This window comes from Panulirus ornatus, chromosome 50, assembly GCF_036320965.1.
Source record: "Panulirus ornatus isolate Po-2019 chromosome 50, ASM3632096v1, whole genome shotgun sequence".
NCBI classification, from domain to species: domain Eukaryota; kingdom Metazoa; phylum Arthropoda; class Malacostraca; order Decapoda; family Palinuridae; genus Panulirus; species Panulirus ornatus.
The window spans coordinates 6,483,425-6,503,897 of NC_092273.1; the positions used below are offsets into that span (position 1 = coordinate 6,483,425).

The 20,473-nt window shown below is 51.6% G+C and overlaps 1 protein-coding gene across 4 annotated transcripts in view; it reads left to right on the forward strand.

The window, feature by feature from the left end:
* The window catches only part of Sh (Potassium voltage-gated channel protein Shaker), a 720,765-nt gene that overhangs the window by 257,721 nt on the left and 442,571 nt on the right, over positions 1 to 20,473 (forward strand). The window lies entirely within an intron of this gene.

The window sequence follows — 20,473 nt, forward strand, 5'->3', positions numbered from 1 at the left end:
TCGTGATATATTTCAAGTGGAATTGCGATTATTTCTGATTGGTGGATTTAATGTAATCATTACTACAATTCCTGAGTAAGATTAATGCTGGGTTTTATCAAACTTTTCCCGATGACTTTCGTCAATAGAGTTCGCGGTTTGGGCACGTAAGTACCTGAAGTAACAGCTTCTGGAATTGTGTCTAAGTTTAGCTTTCCGCCCGGGCGCGCGCGTTTGCCGGGAGGTGCGGCGATCTCTCGGGGAAGCCGCCGGATAAATATAGATAAATGTGCCGGATGAGGAATGTCACATCCAGCACACGCTTGCTGGTGTAGGCCAGAGATGCGCGGGGAGAGGGGAGGAATGACGACACGCCTCCTGTGTTGAGGAATGGCGTCGCTTGACTGAGTGTGTGTGTGTCTGTGTGTGTAAGTCTCCGTCTGGAAACCCAGGTGATGAATTAATCATTCCCCACGCAAGGGCTTCACAAACACACAGAGACTCGAAGTGGAGGGGGGAGAGGAAAAAAATGGCTTTAGGAATTCCGGACGCATGAAAAGGTGGTGGGTTCTGTTTGCCACACGAAAGATCAGGTTGTGCTGGACCACGCCAACCCCACTCCCCTGATCCAGCCTGCCTTCGACTCCGGGGTTCCTTCATTACAGTAGTTTAAGACTACTACTGCTACTGCTACTGCTGCTACTACTACTACTACTACTACTACTACTACTTCTACTGCTACTACTACTGCTGCTACTGCTACTACTACTACTGCTGCTGCTGGTGATGGGTCGTCGATTGTGTGAGTGAGTCCCGTGAAGTTGTTGTGACCTACAAGGTGTCCCCAAGACGGCTTATATATATATATATATATATATATATATATATATATATATATATATATATATATATATATATATGAAGATATTAGGCCCCTCAAAAGTGTAAAGTATTCTTCAAGTGATGCATAATTAACTCTGCACAGTGATCACAATCCTGCACGCACAGGACCCACTCACACACTCACACACTCCCTCACAGACTCACAAATTATGTATCTCGTCTGGGCGTCGGGCACGCCATCATACCCCCCCACACCCACACCCACACCCATCCCCCCTTCTAGTGTCTCCACTCACTTAACACTCGCTCCTAAGCGAACCTCGGCACGCCATCTCAAAAGTGTGTCACCGCCACGCGCTTAAACACTCGCTACTCCCCGGCGCACTGCCACGAGCAACGCCATCGCTCGTTAGCGAACATTCCTGGACAGACTTACTGGCCAAGATGCCGCTTAACGACTTGAAGGGTCGTTTAGCGTAAAGCTTTCATTGTTTGTGTTTGATGACGTGTGATGGTACGTGGAGTATAGGAGCGTGGATGAACAGATCTGTGGAAGGGATGGAGGATAGTGATGTGTGGTAAGGATAGAGGGTGGATGTAAGGGGATAGTTGTGTTTAGGGGAAGTGGTTTGGTAGTTCCGCTTGTTAGTGATTGGCCTTTTGATGGTGTGTGTGTGTGTGTGTGTGTGTGTGTGTGTGTGTGTGTGTGTGTGTGTGTGTGTGTGTTGCTAGACACACTGTGGGCTGACCTTTAACTCATTGAGCACGACGGCATGACCCCTTGAGCACGACGGCACGACCCTTGAGCACGACGATACGACCCTCTAACGATACGAAGTCAAACCTTTTCGCCTTGATTCAGTTTGCCCCATAAAACCTTCCTTCGCTGTTTTATATCCCTATGATCCATAGCCCAACACTGGTTCATCTCATACCTCTACGATGCCATACGTCTGCCACAGTCTCATACTCTGGTGCACTCACGCTGTGTCACACTGCCTGTCTCCCTCACTCCCCAGCGCTCACAGTGTGTCACACTACCAGCCTGCCTCACTCACCCTTGTTTCACACTACCAGTCCGCCTCACTCACCCTTGTTTCACCCTACCAGCCTACCTCACTCCCATACACTCACACTGTGTCACACTGCCACGCTCTGCCTCAGTACCTTACTACATTCATACTCTCACACTGCCAGCGTAACTCACTCCCAAACACTCACAGTTGTTTCACACTACCAGTCTACCTCACTCCCATACGTTTACCCACACTGTCACACTACCAGTCTACCTCACACCCCTACGTCTACCCACACTGTGTCACACTACCAGCCTACCTCACTGCCATACGTCTACTCACACTGTGTCACACTACCAGCCTACCTCACTCCCATACGTCTACCCACACTGTGTCACACTGCTGTTCTACCAGTATATAGAAAGAACCCTGGTCATTCTCAGTCCCTCCAATCACGTTTGGTCTTTAGTATCGTCCGGTATTGTATTGAGGTCCGTTCATGATGTAAATGCTATGCCACAGGCTCAGCTCACGGCCCATAAGGACGTGCGTCACCTTGAAAAGTTGAGGAACTTCGGACCATCAGCTTTGGCACTTGGAGTGGGGGGTGGTGTGTTAGGGGTTACAGCGGCTGTCAAAAGTAATAGTTTGTTTTGATGGAGTTGAACACTTTGTTGTCGACCACTTCCGCTCAGGTTACGTGTGTGTGTGTGTGTGTGTGTGTGTGTCAGTCAGGGAGAGTTTGTTTAGTCATGATACATGGCACAAGTTACTCCCACAGGGGCAATAGCTTTCGCACACTCTTTTCTTGTTGTGAATAAATCCTAAAGTTTATTCTATGGTCATATATATATATATATATATATATATATATATATATATATATATATATATATATATATATATATATGTGTATATTCTGAAGAGTCCACGGCGAAAATTAAACACGATATGTTCCCAAGTGCACTTTCATGTAATAATCACATCATCAGGGGAGACACAAGAGAGAAATATAATATATATGGTGTTACCGCACTCTGTCTGCATGTGGTAGCCCCGCATGCTATTCTTTTTTATTCGTAGAGGCTCATGTCCTCCTCAGTGGACGGGAAAGAGCTCAGTGTCATTGAGGACCTTCAACGCCCTAAAGGAATCTAACTTTCCCTGCTCCCGTGTAAAGCGCACATTTAAGGAGTGCTGGGGTCATATATAAAACACGTTAGTAAAAGGAAATATATTGAAAGTATAGGGGAAAATCTCAAAACCACAGCATATAGGACTGATATAGGATTACTATGCACATATACATTTGGGGCTAAAGATGTGTGACCGCTCAGGTTTGCTATTCTGGTCACAAATATACGAGTCAACCCCCTTTTTTTCCCCATGGCTCTTCCGTTTTCTGTTGCCCAGACTCTTGGGATGGGTAAGTATAATATTATGTGTGTGTGTGTCCCGTGCAACTTTTACTGTCACATTTATTCCCTTATGCATATGGATATCTATTATGGTATATTTTAGAGACCGTAACTCTCTCTCTCTCTCTCTCTCTCTCTCTCTCTCTCTCTCTCTCTCTCTCTCTCTCTCTCTCTCTCTCTCTCTGGTTGTGAGGAATGTACAGGGAAGGGGACACGTCTGCTTCTTTCTCTTTGTCCATTTTGATATAGTTATTCGCACACTCTGTTATCATCCACAACTTTTATTATATATATATATTTTCCAACTTTGTAATACCAACTGTTTCCATTTTGTGATTGTGTTGTTGGTTATTGCTTGTGTGTTTGTATGTTGTATATGGAATATGACTTGTGTGTATAGATTATTTTTTCTATGTCTCCCACTGGTTATATCTGGGTGTTCAGGTATTTTATTTTTCTGTCTTGCAGTACATACCTGGCGGTTTCCCTAGTCTCTCTAGATGTAGTGTCAGACCATAGATAATTGAACTGATAGATAATAGATATGCCATGGTTGCCAAGCAGCCCTTCCTGTGGTTGATTGATTGGCTGGTTACGCCCTGGGGGCCTCTGTGACTACCCAGAGGGTCGTTAAGTACCGAACCACTTGATTGGGTGATCGCGTAGACGGGAGGGGGAAGGAAAAAAAAAATAACTGAACAATTTCAGAAGTTAAGGATCACGGTAGGAGGACACGCGCGCACCCTCACTGCGCATATGGCTCGTCAAGCCATTGCGACAAGCAGTTGGCTCCTGTGAGTCCCGCGCGCCGGGGGCTTCCGCATCAGTAGTGTTGGCGGCTGCGGCAGCGGCGGCGGCGGCAGCGGCGGCGACCCGCTCGCTGCTCCCTCCTCCTCCTCCTCCTCCTCCTCCCTGCCTCGGCCGCGCCATCGCGAGCCGACCTTAACAACCAGACAATTGTATTTGGGTCGTTTAATAGGCAGTTACATCACACGGGGGGGGGGCCCGGGGTGTCGCACCGGCTCGATGATTTGATCTCTCTCTCTCTCTCTCTCTCTCTCTCTCTCTCTCTCTCTCTCTCTCTCTCTCTCTCTCTCTCTCTCTCTCTCTCTCTCTCTTCCTCCGATGTGAGGGAGGCAAGACGGACTCCACCAGATGGCCAGGGGGTTTATGGAAGAGGTGGATGAGGAGGAGGAGAAGGATGTTATTATTATTGGTCTTCTGGATTTTCAAGGAAAGGGGATTTACGTGTGGTTACGGGGAAAGGGGGAAGGGAGGGACGGGCGAGGAAAGGGTGGAGGAGGGAGGGGTAGGAGGGTTTAGGTGTGGCTGCGGGGGAAGGGGAAGAGGGGGAAGGTGGGGATTTTGAGAGAGGGGGGGGGCTAGGGACCAGGAGTGAGGGAAGGGGCAGTGTTGAGGGAGGATGGGATGGAGGAATGATCCTTCCTTTGGACAGGTGTTCGGCAGTGAAGAGACTCTGTTTTTGGCTCAAAGGTTACCATGCCTCATACGAGGGAGGAGTGGATTATTATTATTGCTATTATATGGGCGATTATAATTTAAGGGGAAGGGACTGGATTTTGTCATTTTTTAGGAGGAGGGGATGGTTTAATTTATTTGGAGAGAAAAGTTGATTTGTCGTAAATGGAGTGTGTATGTTGGGGTCGTATGCATATTTATATTTTTTCATTTGGCTGGGTTTTTTATAAAGACACGTGTGTGTACACAGAGATCGTAATACACCAAGGCTTCAGTGTGCCGTATGAAGGTGTCGGAACTCATGGTTCTGATCCCTTGTGACGGGGGTGAGTGAGAACATGCCAGGCCTCTCCGTCTGAGTGTCATAGGGCACCACAACCCAAGGAGACTTTCGAGATGGCAGACCAGATCCCCCCCAAAATTATTTTTTACCCCTTAATGCCTCACAGACAAACCCCTTCCCTCCCTCCCCAAATTCCTTCCCTCCCTCCCTCCCTCCTCGGCCCCAGCCTGTCCTCCTCCTCCTCACCTTGCTGCGAAACGCCCCAAACGCTCCCACCGTTGGCCATGAACACAGGGAAGGAGGGAGGTGAGGGAGAGACGGAGGGAGGGTGGTTGGTCAACACCAGTTGCTGCACGAGGGCGGTGGCGTCCAGCACTCGCACGCAACGCCCAGGTGCACACGCAACACTGACGCGGCCACAGGTCTGGCTGGCCCCCAGCCCCGTAGTGTCCACGTGGCGCCGCGCCCCTCCCGCCCCTCACCCTCCTCACCTCCGTGTGGGTGACGGCGCCCTTCCTAGCGGATATATATATATATATATATATATATATATATATATATATATATATATATATATATATATATATATATATATATATATCCGTGAATATTGGCTGGTATTTCCTTCAGTAAATTCGTTCTCTTTTAAGTTCCAGTGGATCATATTCACTGTTGCATCGGGTGTCGAAGCTGTGTTGAGGAGAGACCGTGGTGAAGGAACCCCTGATTCAGGGGTTAGGTTAGGGCTGACCCTGATTCACGAGTCGTTTAGGGGTGAACGGAATTCAGGGGGTTCGCCTTGAGACGACCCTGATTCATGGGGGGGGCGCCTTGAGACGACCCTGATTCAGGGGGGGGGGGTCGCCTTGAAACGACCCTGATTCAGGGGGGGGCGCCTTGAGACGACCCTGATTCAGGGGGGGTCGCCTTGACACGACCCTGTTTCACAGGTCACCTAAACATGACCTTGACTCTAAGGTTACCATGAAGCAACGAATCTAAGGTCTAATATAATCCCACGATTTGCTAAAACTTCGGTTTAAAAAAAAAAAAAGAAAGAATCGCTCCTAAACTTTATTTGAAAAAAGAAAGTCCATAAACTTTGCTTCAGGGAAAAGTTTGAAACTTTGTTAGAGTAAATTGAAAAAGTAATGGTTTGTCCTCACGTTCATTTTAGATGATTTGTTCTCCATCACAAAACTCTCACCGGAGAGAGAAGAATTTTCGAACGAGGTGATGATGAATGGAAAGCATACGAGTTAAAAAGGATTACCATTTGCATTGTTTCCCCTGCGTCAAATTTCCCGTTTTCTTTCTCGTCATTTCCGGAAGTGTTATGGACACCGATATAACCTCCACCCCCCCCCCCCTTCCCCCTTCCCTTTCCCCTCCCCTTCCCTCCCCTCCCCTTTCCCTCCCCTCCCCTCCCCTTTCCCTCCCCTCCCCTCCCCTTCCCCTCCCCCAGGACAGTGGGGGTGTTGTATTACCTGGGGAGAGGGGGGGTGGGGGGGTTGAATGGTTTCTTAAACTCCAGTGTAATCCCTCCCCCCCCCCCCTTCCGTATTTCCCGCCCCGTCTACATACATACCTCTCCCTCTCGCTACTCTCCTCCATCTACCTCCCTTCCATCTACATACCTCTCCTTCTCTCTACCTCCCCTTCGTCTACATACCTCTCCTTCTCTTTACTCCCCTCCATCTTCATACCTCTCCCCCTCTCTTTATACTTCTCCCTCTCTGTATATCCTCCCTCTTCCTCCCTCTACATACCTCCCCCTTCCATCATCATGGCACCGTAGGGGGAAAATTTTTATCGCCTGGCAGGATTAAAGAGGCAAGACAGCCCCTCACTGCATGGCTTGGCTAAGGCCGTGAGTGCCGTATTGCGGGAGTGGCAGCGTCGCCCTTACGGTGGCCCTGGGACTTAGATCGGTGTGGGTGCGAGGGGCGATCAGCAGCTGGAGCCCCCCACGTGCATATAATGGATGAGGTTTGCCACCTCTGCGCTAACGTATTTGTTGTACGAGATTTTATGACGTATTAACCGTGTTGTTGTTGTTGTTGTGTGTGTGTGTGTGTGTGTGTGTGTGTGTGTGTGTGTGTGTGTGTGTGTGTGTGTGTGTGCGCGCGCTCACACACACACACCAGCCTGAACCAGATACCCTTCATCGACCAGACCAGAAAGGGGAGAATGAACAGCTGGGATCGTCTGTGGGCCGACTGCCCTGCCCCCCCCCTCCCAGGATTCGAACCCGTGCGGGCCCGCGTTGACTGGCGGTGTGGCGGGTGAAGAACATGGAAAGTGTCCAGACATCACGAGCGCTGTTTGTTTTCCTTTCCATTTGCGACGCCTGTCGACGGCGTTCACGTTATCCAGTTCGCTCTGCTGTGGCGGAGGAGGCCACACGGACCTACCGAGCTGGCGGTGGGGTGTTGTGTGGGCGGGTTTGCTGGTGTGGCGATGTGGGGTACTAGGGTGGCGGCGTGGTGTGGGATGTTCGTATATTGGTGTGGGGTGCACGTGTGGTGTGGGATGGTGGTGATGGTGTGGGATGCACGTGTGGTGTGGGATGGGGTGGTGGTGATGGTGTGGGGTGCTGGTGTGGTGTGGGATGGGGTGGTGGAGATGGTGTGGGGTGCACGTGTGGTGTGGGATGGTGGTGGAGATGGTGTGGGGTGCTAGTGTGGTGATGGTCAGGTGGGGATCCCTTTGACAGTGTTGTCTGGAAGGGGCACGAAGGAGAAGAGAGTTGTACCCTCCCATGGGGAGTCATGCCCGGCTCAGGAAGAGGTGATAGGGATGGGAAGAGGCCCTGTGGGGATAGGAGGGACGAGAGAGAGAGAGAGAGAGAGAGAGAGAGAGAGAGAGAGAGAGGTCGTGTTGGGTGTTGTCCCACAGAGTGGGTCGTAGGGACGTGGAGTAGGAAATGGGCAGTGCTTTCGAGCTGTGGTCGTAGGGATTAATCTGTCGTAGGATGGGTCGTAGGGAGTCACTCTGTCGTAGGATGGGTCGCAGGGAGTCACTCTGTCGTAGGATGGGTCGTAGGGAGTCACTCTGTCGTAGGATGGGTCGTAGGGAATTAATCATTTTGGCGATGACTTTTTCCAAGACAACGACCACAGATGATGGTCGTAGGAGGGTGGTGGTGCCAGGGGGAGTTACCACAGTGGCGGTGATGTGCGGTCGTGACCACGGGTCGTCATGGCAAGGCTGGTCGTAGTGGGGCCGAGAGAGGGAGTGGGACCCTAAGGAGGGAAGTGTTGGATACGTGTTCCTTCATGAGTCTTGACTACGAGGGTGTTCCCAAAGAGGGAAAGGGGAGGTGGGCGTGGTCTTTGGGACTGGTCTAGAGGACTTCCCTTCATGACCGGTTCTTAAGGAGGGGTCTGTAGGGGAGGTGGTTCTTGTTGGGCTGTGGTCCCACGGAGAGAGTGGTCTGATCGGGAGGGTGTGGTCCAGGCAGTAAGGAGTGGGGAGGGCGCTTCATTCCCAAAGGCTGGGGCCGCCCCAGACGGTTCATCCACAGGTAATTCGGTCGTAAGTGTTGCTCTCCAGGAGTGGCTCAGGGGGCGGAGGGGAGCTGGGGGAAGACGAGGGCTGGCGGAGGGGAGGTGGGGATGTAAGGGGTGCGACAGAAAGGGAGCGGGAGGTTTGAGGAGGTGGTGCGGTGGAGGGAAGGTAGGAGGGAATTAGGCTGAAGCGGAGGGAAAAGGGGGGATTGAGAGAGAGAGAGAGAGAGAGAGAGAGAGAGAGAGAGAGAGAGAGAGAGAGAGAGAGAGGCTCGAAGTGGAAAGGGAGGAGGAGAGTTTGTTGGGGGAAAACCCTCTGGTCATGTGAGGGGAAACCTCGCGTGTTCGTACGTCGTGAACAGCGCTCGTGAACACCCTCAAAGAGAGAGAGAGAGAGAGAGAGAGAGAGAGAGAGAGAGAGAGAGAGAGAGAGAGAGAAGCTGGAAAAGTCTCGCATTTCGAGACATTCTATCTGCTAAGAGCATGGCTATGTGATCTCAGATAGGAGGGGGCGGCGAAAGAAAAAAAAAGAAAACGGGAGGTGAATGGAAAACGTAATGTGGGTGGTTACAGGCCTCCTGCGCTAATAGGTGGTCGTGAAAGGCGTGACGTCAGATGGTCACGTGACGTCACTGATGACTGGGGATGTCGAGGGAAGGCAAATACGGCTGATGGCAGGGAAGGAAAGTGTTGAATTTGCGGCGTAAAGTACGTAGTGATGACCCAAAAAGATGGTGACGTGGTATATAGTGACGTCAGATGTGTGACGTGTACCATCAGACGAGGGGTATATTGTGACGTCAGATGAGTGACGTATGCCATCAGGTGTATCGTGACGTCAGATGAGAAATATGGCATTAGGGAAATGGGAAGTATTTAGTGACATCAGCTGAGAGATATATCTTAAGAATCGAGAGAACGTTAGTACGACTGATATATATATATATATATATATATATATATATATATATATATATATATATATATATATATATATATATCATGCAGTCCATCTTTAGCTCTTACTTAAGTGTACTTAAACTCTTAAGTGACCTGACAGAGGAACTTGTCATTCTATTAATTTCTGTTTAGATCTGTTTATCTTGTTTATTTTTATACATATATGTTTTTTTTTGTTTCCTTTACCCTCCCGTAAAGCGTTTTCCTTTGATCTTTTGTCCCCGTTTTCTTTCATCCCTGACCTTCTGTGTCGTCTTTTATCTTGCCTTCCATTTACAGCCTCTCCCCCCCCCCCCGTTCCCCCCAGCCAGCCACCCAATCGTCCCCACCCACCCACACCCCCTTTCATCTCCCTGGATTTTTACGACCCCCTCCCTCCCTCTCCCCCCTGGTATCCTGTCTCATTTACATATCCGTCCTCTCCCTCCCTCCCTCCTCCCTCCCTCCCTCCCTCCCAGCGGGAGAACCAAGAAGGAAGACAGCAGGAGAGGAACCTGAGGGGGGAGAGGATCCTTTCCACCTTGCGTGTCTCTTGCGAGGTGTGCAGCAAGGGCGGGGAGACTTCACCTCTCCTCTCCCTCTCCCTTCTCTTCCTCTCCCTTCCTCTCCCTTCTCTCCCTCTCCCTCTTCCTCCCCCTCTCTGTGATACGTGGTGGGTGACGCAGCGTTCATACCCAGCGCTGACCTGGGGGGCTGAAAAAGTGGGAGGAGGGGAGGGTGTAAATGCTTTCTCTGGGTGTGAGGAGAGGAGGGGTGAGAGAGAGGGGGTCTTCAGCTTGGGCAGAGGGTAGTCTATGGGTTTTTTTAAGCTGACGCGAGCAATGGGGTCGTAGCTTGTTCCGTCATTGGTAGGGGGTCGTCTAAGCTTTATTTTTTTTTTAAGCTGATATAGACAGTGGGTTTTAAGCTTGTTCAGTCGTTGGTGGAGGAGCAGAGAGTCATCAGAGCTTTTTAAGCTGATGTGAATGATGGAGTCTAAGCTTGTTTAGTCGTTGGTGACGGGCAGAGGGGGCCGTCCAAGCTCTTTTATTCAAGCTGATGTGGACAATTGAAGGGGGGGGGCTAAGCTTGTTCGATTATTTGGCGACCGACATCCGTCAGAAATAGGCGAGGGAAGCTTACATCTAGTAAGGGGGGAGGGGGGAGTGAGTCCCCAAGCTTAGCTTACAAGACTAGAAATCTATTAAAGCTTTTTCTTTGGTCACTTTGAGGAGTTGGTCATCGTGTAGCCCGGGGTCGAGTGGGAGCGACAGAAGGCCAGCCAACCCACTCCACCATCAACCCACCCCACTCCAACCCACTCCACTCCACCCCCACACCCTCTACTCTGTGGGATGAGAAGGTTGAAAGTCTCGGCAATTGAGTGTGTATATATCGCCCATTAAGGCCTATTACCGCAGCCAATGGGGTGGGGGTGGCGGGAGGGGGGGAGGGGTTAATAGAGAGGGCGGGGGTGGTAACCAGGGATGGAGGCGACCTCCCCCTCATCCCCCTCTCCCCCAGAAGCACTCTGGGGTAAGAGGTTACTTGGGTGGGGAAGAGGAGGAGGAGGAGGGCGGAGGGTAGCTGGTTTTATTACCAGGTCATGGTAGGTCTGCGTATTGGCATCCTGGGAATTAAAGGGGAGAGAGGTAGGGAGGGGAGGAGAGGGGAGGACCTGGATGGGAAGTGGGGGGGGCTTGATGCGGACTGGACGCTCTGCAGGGGATGGGGTGCTGGAGGGGGGGTAGGGGGCGCGGCTCTGTAGAGGCTGAGGTGGAGGGGAAGAGGGGGAGGGGTGGGAGGTGTCTGTTAGAGCCTGGGGTGGGGGAGAGGGGGGAGGGGCGCAGCTCTGTAGAGTGTGGCTGACCACTGGGAATTGAGACGACTTGCGACAACTTTAAGACGACCTTCAGCAGCTTTGAACGACATGCGACAGCTCGAGACGACTTGCGGCTGCCTGAGACGACCTTCAGCAGCTTTGAACGACATGCGACAGCTTTAAGACGACCCGCGACAGCTTTTGAGACGACCTTCAGCAGCTTTAAACGACATGCGACAGCTTGAGACGACCTTCAGCAGCTTTGAACGACCTGCGGCAGCTTGAGGCGGGATGCAGGTGTGGCTGAACGTGGATGAGGATGGATGCTCACGCCGCACGGCGTCTGGTACGTGCTGAAGGGAAGGGGAGGTGAGCGTCGTGTGTTGGGGAAGAGAGGGGGAAGAGGAAGGGGAGGAGAGGGGATATGGAGACGAGGAGAGGTGGAGGAAGATCGTGAGGGGAGGGGACGACGAGATGATGTGTTGATGGGGCGTGAGGTGGTTGGGGGTCGTACATAGGGAGGGAAGGGACGTGCCACAGGGTCGTTACGTAAAGGTCGTATGTACTTCAGGGTCGTCATAAGACGTGTAACGCTGTGGCCATTAGCGTTGCGGTGTGGCTGTGACGTCAGGCCCGTGCCAGCTCGGGATTGGCTCTCGCGTTATGACGAGGATGAACGTACGAAAAAAGAAAAAAAAAACACACACACACACAGCACTAGGAAAGATGTGATAGAAAACGGGAAGTAAGAGAATAGGACAGGAAAGAAAACGGGAAGTAAGAGAATAGGACAGGAAAGAAAAGGAAGTCTTTCGTCACGTGTGGGGAAGGGGGGGGGGTGTTAAGGAATGGGGCGCGGGTGATGGGGGGGACGTGATGCAGTGACACACCGGCACTCGGAATATGTGACCATGAGTGTGAGGGAAGAACCCAGCATCCTCACACACTCCTGCACCTCATCCCTTGCCTTCCTTCCCCTCCTCCTCCTCCTCCTCATCATACCTCATCTCTTGCCTTCCCCTCCTCATCCTCCTCATCATACCTCATCTCTTGCCTTCCCCTCCTCCTCCTCATCCTCATCATACCTCATCTCTTGCCTTCCCCTCCTCCTCCTCATCCTCATCATACCTCATCTCTTGCCTTCCCCTCCTCATCCTCATCATACCTCATCTCTTGCCTTCCCCTCCTCCTCCTCATCATCATCATACCTCATCTCTTGCCTTCCCCTCCTCATCATCATCATCATCCTCCTCCTCCTTATCTTACCTCGTCTCTTTGCCATCCCCTCCTCCTCATCATCCTCCTCCTCATACCTCATTTCTTGCCTTCCCCTCTTCATCATCATCATCATCATCCCCATCATCATCTCCTATCAACTTTAACCTCTCTCTCTCTCTCTCTCTCTCTCTCTCTCTCTCTCTCTCTCTCTCTCTCTCTCTCTCTCTCTCTCTCTCTTCCCCATCTCCCTTCGCATAGTTTCCACATTTTCTCCTCTTCCTTTTTTTTTCACCCTACCAGTATTATTTTTTCCCCTTCCCCAACTTTGATACCCTTTTTTTTTTCCCAAAAAACATAGTTTTCAACTCTTTTCTTTCCTCCTCATCAGTTCTCTCCTCGCTAACCTTCACTCTCCCCCTCGTCCCCACCTTTATATATATATATATATATATATATATATATATATATATATATATATATATATATATATATATATATTTCCCCGGGTTTTTGATTAATTAAGTATATATGTTTTTTTCTATATCCACTCCCATTCCCTCGTGTTTACCTCATCTCTCTCTCTCTCTCTCTCTCTCTCTCTCTCTCTCTCTCTCTCTCTCTCTCTCTCTCTCTCTCTCTCTCTCTCTCTCCCCTCCCGTGGATAATGGGTAATTCAAGTCATGTCCGCCAATGTCGAGGTCAGGGGTTCGAAAACATGAGGGGGGGGTCCTCCTCCTCCTCCTCCCCGTCGTCTGCAGACGAACCAAGCTTGGATCCCGTCGAACATGCGCGTCTTGAAGTGTCTCTGGCCAGCTCTTGTGGTCTGTGTGTGTGTTTGCTTGTGTCATGCGAGTAGGAGGGCTGGTGTGTGTGTGTGTGTCTGTGTATGGTGTGTGTGTTTGTGTGTGTCTGTGTATGGTGTGTGTGTGTGTATGGTGTGTGTGTGTGTGTGTGTGTCTGTGTATGGTGTGTGTGTGTGTGTGTGTGTGTGTGTGTGTGTGTGTGTGTGGAAGGCTCTGCGTTTAGGGCTTATGATCTGGGATGTGTGACTCAGGGAATTTTCGACATAACAGCCGTATTTTTGTAAGGGCTCCCTGGCTGAAGGGAGTTGATGCTCGGGTTCTGGTGGGAAGGTTTTTTTCATTTTGGGTAACGTATTGGGACTAATTAGACGATGGGGTTTTTCAATATATATTTCGGGTCGTCTCTTAGGGCTGTCTAGATAAGGGCTTGTGGTCAGTCATATTATTTTTGGACCTCGGTGTCTTAAGGTCTTGACAATCAGGTCCTTATCTCAGGGTTTTAGGGCCAAGAAGGTCTTTTTCTGACCGCTTCGGGTTTTATATTACGGCCTTGTTGCCAATGGTGTGTACAGAGAGGGTCGTCTACGTTCAGTGACCTGAGCCTTGAGCACTGGTGGTGGCCCCCCACGTCTTCTTCAAAGGTTCAACCTCCAAGTTGTGCTTTTCGCGTGTCACCCTTGGCCTCGAGGACGAGTTTTACACCTGAAGTTTTATTGCTGTGTATTTTTTTTTTTCTTCTCCCGTCCGTCAGCCACGTTTTCCAGGTTTTATTGCTGAAGTTTGGCGTCCCGGGGGGTTTTGGGGGTTCAGCCTTAAAGGTTCTGTAGTCGAACTTCAGCTTTCAAGACCTGGCATTGCAGACGAGAGGTTCTCCACTCAAATGTTTTTTCGTCTCTTCCGTATACTTGCGGTTCTGAAGTATATTCTGAAGTTCGGGTCGTCTACACACGTCCAGCTTCGATATATATATCCCCTCGTGTGCTTGTTTCAAAATGGTGTTGACACACTTGACATGGGAGAAGGCAGATAACAGAAGGCCTGATGGTCTGTGGCGAGGTAATCTGCTGGAGGAGAGTACATGGGAAAGGCCAGATAACACAAGACCTGATGGTCTGTGGCGAGGTTATCTGCTGGAGGACAGTACATGGGAAAGGCCAGATAACACAAGACCTGATGGTCTGTGACGTGTTCACCTGCTGGTGGAAAGGACATGGGAAAGACCAGATATCACAAGACCTGATAGTCTGTGGCGAGGTTATCTGCTGGAGGAGAGTACATGGGAAATATACCTAACAGAAGACCTGATGGTCTGTGGCGATTTATGTGATGGAGGACCGTAACAATAGTCTAAATTCTGACTGTGTGTGTAGATGGAGACAGGATAGTACAGCAGCAGGCTCCTCCCCCACCCACCCACCATTAGAGTTGGAAACAAAGATGGTGAAGCAGATGGCTCCTCCCCACCCACCACTGTAGATGGTGACGCGCTAGTAAAGCAAGCTGCTCCTCCCCAGCCACCAGTGATAGATGGAGCGGAAAGTAAAGTAGTAGATGGAGACAGTAAAGCACAGAGCTCCTCCCCACACCCACCACCCCTATAGATGGACAGAGTAAAGGAGATGGTTCCCTCCCCACACCACCACTATAGATAGATGGAGACAGTAAAGCAGAAGGCTCCTCTCCAACATGGTTCCCTCCCCACACCACCACTATAGATAGATGGAGACAGTAAAGCAGAAGGAGACGAAGTAGTAAAGTATTCTGTGCTTCTGTCGTCCCGTTATGACGTTGTTAAGTAGTTACTTACTGTGGTAGTCGTACCTACGTTCTTAAGGGTCGTGCCGGTGTACTCATGGGTTGTACCGTCGTTCTCAGCGGTCGTATTGTCGTACTCACGTCCGTACTGTCGTGTTCGAGGGCCATGCCGTCTTGCTCCAATGAGGTCGTGTAACGTGGTGCTCAAGAGTCGTACTGTTGTGCCCGAGGGGTCGTACTACCATGTTCAAAGGTCGTAATGTAGTCCTCAAGGATCGTTACCATCAAACCTTGCAGAGGAGGTAGGAGCTGTGGTGGAGGGAGGGGAGTCGTCATGTCGCCGTGCTGTTGGTCGTACCGTTGTGCTCAAAGGCTTAAGGATGAACATCTCGGCCAGGCCACAGATGATGGTGGTCCAGCCACACATACACTGTAGTGGCCACACACACACACGCGCGCACACGCACCACACCACACCACACCACACCGCACCACACCACACCACACCGCATCACCATACCATACTGTACTGGACCAAAGCACACCATACCACACCACCACACCCTACCATACTGCACCACACTACCACACCGTACCATACTGCACCACACCACCACACCGTGCCATACTGCACCACACAACACCACACCAAACTACACCACACAACACCACACCAAACTACACCACACCACATGCGCTCACATACACCACCACACCACACCAGACCACACCATACCATATCATACTGCACCACGCCACACCACAGCACACCACAAATATATACCACACCATACCACACAACACCACACAACACCACATTACACCACACCACACCACACTTTATCACTTATCGCCATTACCCTCTTCAAAGTCTCGCCACTACCACACTTACAAACACAGCGAGATGAGAGAGAGAGAGAGAGAGAGAGAGAGAGAGAGAGTGAGAGAGAGAGAGAGAGAGAGAGAGAGAGAGAGAGAGAGAGAGAGAGAGAATAAGTAAGGAGGAAATATTCCTATAAGTACTTTGTAATGTTGTAATATTTTGGTGTAGTACATTATCTCTCTCTCTCTCTCTCTCTCTCTCTCTCTCTCTCTCTCTCTCTCAGAGGGCCAGAAGGAATGGCACAAATATGTCTACTAATCTTTCTCCCTCCAGGGAGTATATAAAGTGTAAGAGAACCTCCCTCCCTCCCTTTACCCTCCCTGGCCTCTCCCTCTCCCTGCCCGCCTCTCCCCCAGTCCCCAGTACCACCGCTCTCCCCCCCCTCCTCCCTCCCGCGCCGGGACGTGGGAGGCGCCCCGGGCTCTGCAGGTGGGCGGGGTTTAGAGGACTGCGGAGGGGAGGGGGCGTGTCTTCGTGTGGCCCGAGGGGCGTGGCGCTCGGACTGGGTCAAGTGGTTACCTTGGGCTCGATGGTGGAGCAGAGAGGGAAGGGGGGTGTATATGAGGTGGTAGTAGGGGGGGGGGGGAATTTAGTGGCGATGGTGATGGAGAGGCGTGTGTGTGTGTGTGTGTGTGTGTGCAGGTATACGAGACGCGAGTGAGTGTCAGATGCAGGTGTAGGAAGGGGGGGGGGGGGAAGTGGAGCCATGTCATTGGCTCTCCCCTCCCCTTCACCCCCCGCTTCGTTATAGACTTGACCACCCACTTTTTTTTTTTCGATCGATGGATGAAGTGTGTGTGGTATGATAAGTGTATCGTGGTGTGTGTGTGTGTGTGTGTGTGTGTGTGTGTGTGTGTGGTAGAGGTGTGGTGCAGGTGTTGTGGTGTTAAGGTATGAATAATGCGTGGCCATGCCGTGTGTGGTGCTGGGGTGGCGGGGTTCCGGCACGCAACCTCTCCCAGTTCGCGGCAGCCCGTCGACCCGTCCACACGTGGCACCAATGACTCCACCACCCAGCCATCACACTCACGCCCACCACACGGCCCGCCCACAGGCCCCAGACCACACCACCCACCCATCCCAGTGACTCTCTGCCCCTAACACGAGACAATGTTCGGTACACCCACCGACGTCCCGGGAGCTGTCAACAAACACACACACCCCACACCGATGTCTGGGTCTTTATGAAGACGTCCGTGACATCAGCTAGTCGTGTACTGGTTCTCCCGGACGCCCAAGGGGCCCGCCCTTTCTTCTACCACCACCACCTACTACTACTACTACTACTACTACTCCCCCACAACCCACCCTCACCCCTGGTGACTCTGTTGTGTCTGGTCACCCTCAGCAGCAGCAGCAGCGCCGCCGCCGCCCGCCGCCTGCCCCTCCTCCTTCTCCTCCTCCTTCTCCCAACACACACAAACACACGCCCATAGACATCACTTCGAGGTCCCTCAAGCCACAAGATCAGTACTTCGAGGTCGATGACAGTGTCAGGTCGTGGGAGACGAGTGTACCCCTCCCATACCCGCACGCCCCAGCACCTCGAAGTCTTGGCCCCACACACGAGACCCATGGAGACTTCGGGGGCCCGCGACGTCAGCTAACACACCGTGGACCGTAGGACGTGCGGACGCTGGCCACAGCAGACTCCACCTCCTCCACCTCTTGACGTCTTTGCGGGGCCGAAGGGGCCTCTGGAGGATTTGACAGAGACGATGTGGAGGTGACCCGGCGTTTTAAGGAGCCCTGAAGGAGCGGCGAACCCCGGAGTGTGTGTGTGTCAGCCCGTGAAGGACGTCACCACAGTGGCCAAGTGGATGGGGCATCTCCCTCGTGGCGCCACCACCACAGTGAACTAGAAAGAGTGACTCCCGGTGACGCTGTACAGTGTATAGATCCAACTGTTGTTTCTTGTTGGGAAAACTTGTTATACGTGTATATTCATATATACATCATATATACACACACGCGCGCACGTATGGATATACACACACACGAATGTGTATGAGTACCTCAGGGGGTGGTTTGATAAAGGTCTGTTGCATCCCTCTGTGTGTGTGTGTATGTGCTGACCTCCGCTGACCCACATTGACCCCGAGGGATGACTCCAGTGTTGCAGTAACTTGACTGTTATATATACACACACACGTAGCTTTAATATACCCCCCCCCTACATCTCTCACGTACGGGGAGCCCTTACTGTGACCCCCCCCTACCCCTTGTGACCTGTGACCCAAGTGCCCTTTACTCAGTGCCTTGATCACCACTGTGATTGCCTTCGGCCATTAGTATATAACATATATATGCATATATATATATATGTAGATATATATATGTATATGTGTTTATATAGATATATTCACCTCTTTGTTTGCTCATGCCAGCACACGAGAGCGCCCCGTGATAACGAGCGTTGCCCCATTCGAATTGGACGGCAGTTATAGTCGATGAGTGGTTGTTGAACTTTCCCCCACAAGTGAATGGTGACTCCTCTCCCTCCCTCCCTCCCGCCTTCCTTCCCTCCTCACCTCCCACCACCGTTGGTGATGCTGCCGTCGACCCTGACGGTGTCCAGGAAGGCGTACCAATAATTTGTCCAGTGACGGTATGGATTTGAGGGAGGTGTGCCGAAGGTCACTGCTTGTTAATTATCCGCTTTAAGGTGCTTCGTGAACCACCGCCACCATCTCCCCTTCCTCTCCCCGTTGGGTGGTGGTGAGAGGGAGCCCACTGTTCGCGAGTGTGGAGCTGCCCACCACCGGACACCCATTGAAATGGCCTGTTCAAAGTTAGTGCTACTAGAAAAGTAAGGAGGGTAAAGAAGGAGGTGTTTAGTGCTATTTACACACACACACACACACACACACACAAGAAAAAAAGAAATTTTTGCTCAGAAACCTTGTTTAAAGAGTGGTGGCTGCAGAGTATAGATTGGTGCAGGACACGTCCAGGCTCATAAAACTGGCCTGCGCTGCCAGGAAAGTTTGCAATATTTCCAGAGTTGTGTGAACGAGGACGCCATCAACACAGCCACCGCCACCGCCACCGCCGCTGCTGCTGCTTGTGAGGGGACCAAGAAGAGAACCCAGTCCTCACCACAGCTCCCCCAGACCCGCTTCAGTCCGCTTCTTCCGCACAGCACTTCGTTTTCTACCAAACATCACGAGGAAACCCCCCTTTTTTTTATGCCATCTTGGTTCGTTGGATTACCACTGTGCCCCGTCTCGACCAGTCGTAGTCTGGAAGTACCGGAGGATAGTTCGGGACTGTAGGTGATTCAGGGTCAAACGGAGAGACACACGAGAGTGTAGACTGTGCTTTACCGTGAAACATAGCACTGCCACAGTGACACGGTGTTACGGTAAGATAAACATTACGTACGACTTTTCAAGGCCACACCGTGTGGATTTCTTTGGTGACAATCATTCGGTGTGCCGTGTGGTTGGTGACAATGTATCCCGTGTACAGACAACAGTGATCACACACCCGCACACGCACACGCGGAGCAGTCGCTGCTCGCGTCAGGAGTGAGAGGGCGAAGAGAAAGATTCGCGTCTGGAGGATTTACGTTATAGAGACGGATCGCCTCCAGGAGGTAACGGAAGGAGACGGGACGCCATTAAGGACACTTATATGGGAACCAGTTCGATCTAGAATATTTATATGAAAACGTCAGCACACCACAGTAGTCTTGGCCAGAAACTGCCGAGCGTTCGCCTCCCCACAAGAGTCGGAGAAGGATGAGAGTGTGTGTGTATGTGAGTTAAGCTGAGGGGCGGTGTGTGTGTGTGTTAAGAGGCATCGCTTACCGCAACTGGCGCGCCCCCTCGACACCCTCCCACCTCGCTCGCTGGGGACGCGGGCATGGTAGTGGGTCAGAGGCAGCAGACCTGACACGCCCAAGACACACAGGTCCAGGTGGGGAGTATGACAAGCCTCTGAGTCACACAGTCTCGTTGGTTCTGGCCGTGAGGAAGCCAGCGCGAAGGGAAGAGAGAAGAGAAACAGAGAAGACACGAACAGCAGGCCTTTGAAGCAAGAGAGGTGGCAACAGTTTTTGAGATAAATGACTGGCGAAGACAGTGAGTGTTGATTGATGAGGATGGTGAAGCAAGAGTGAAGCTAGGAGGTTGAGGAGAGAGCGCGGGGCGGCAGAAAGGCAGGCGAGTGTTGTCGCGGTCAGGTGCAAGCGTCGTCGTGGGCTACTGAGTGACTGACTGCAGTGTGTCAGGCGGTGTTGGGCAGGCTGGCTGGCTGGCCGGCCGTACTTTGCTCCCAGCTCCTCTCATGTGGCCGCCTTATCCTGGTGGGCCGACACCACGGCGTCTCAGAGGCAGAGCTGAGACCCAGCCCCGTCTTCCCTCAGCTCAATCCCAGGCAGAATCATCCTCAGCAGCAGCCTCCTCCTCCACCACCCTCCTCCACCTCCTCCTTCCTACTAACCCCGGCTCTGTCGCATCACCTCCCTTCGTAGTCTTCCCCTCACTATTCTTCTCAGAACCGCGTCCGTTATTTTTCTTCCT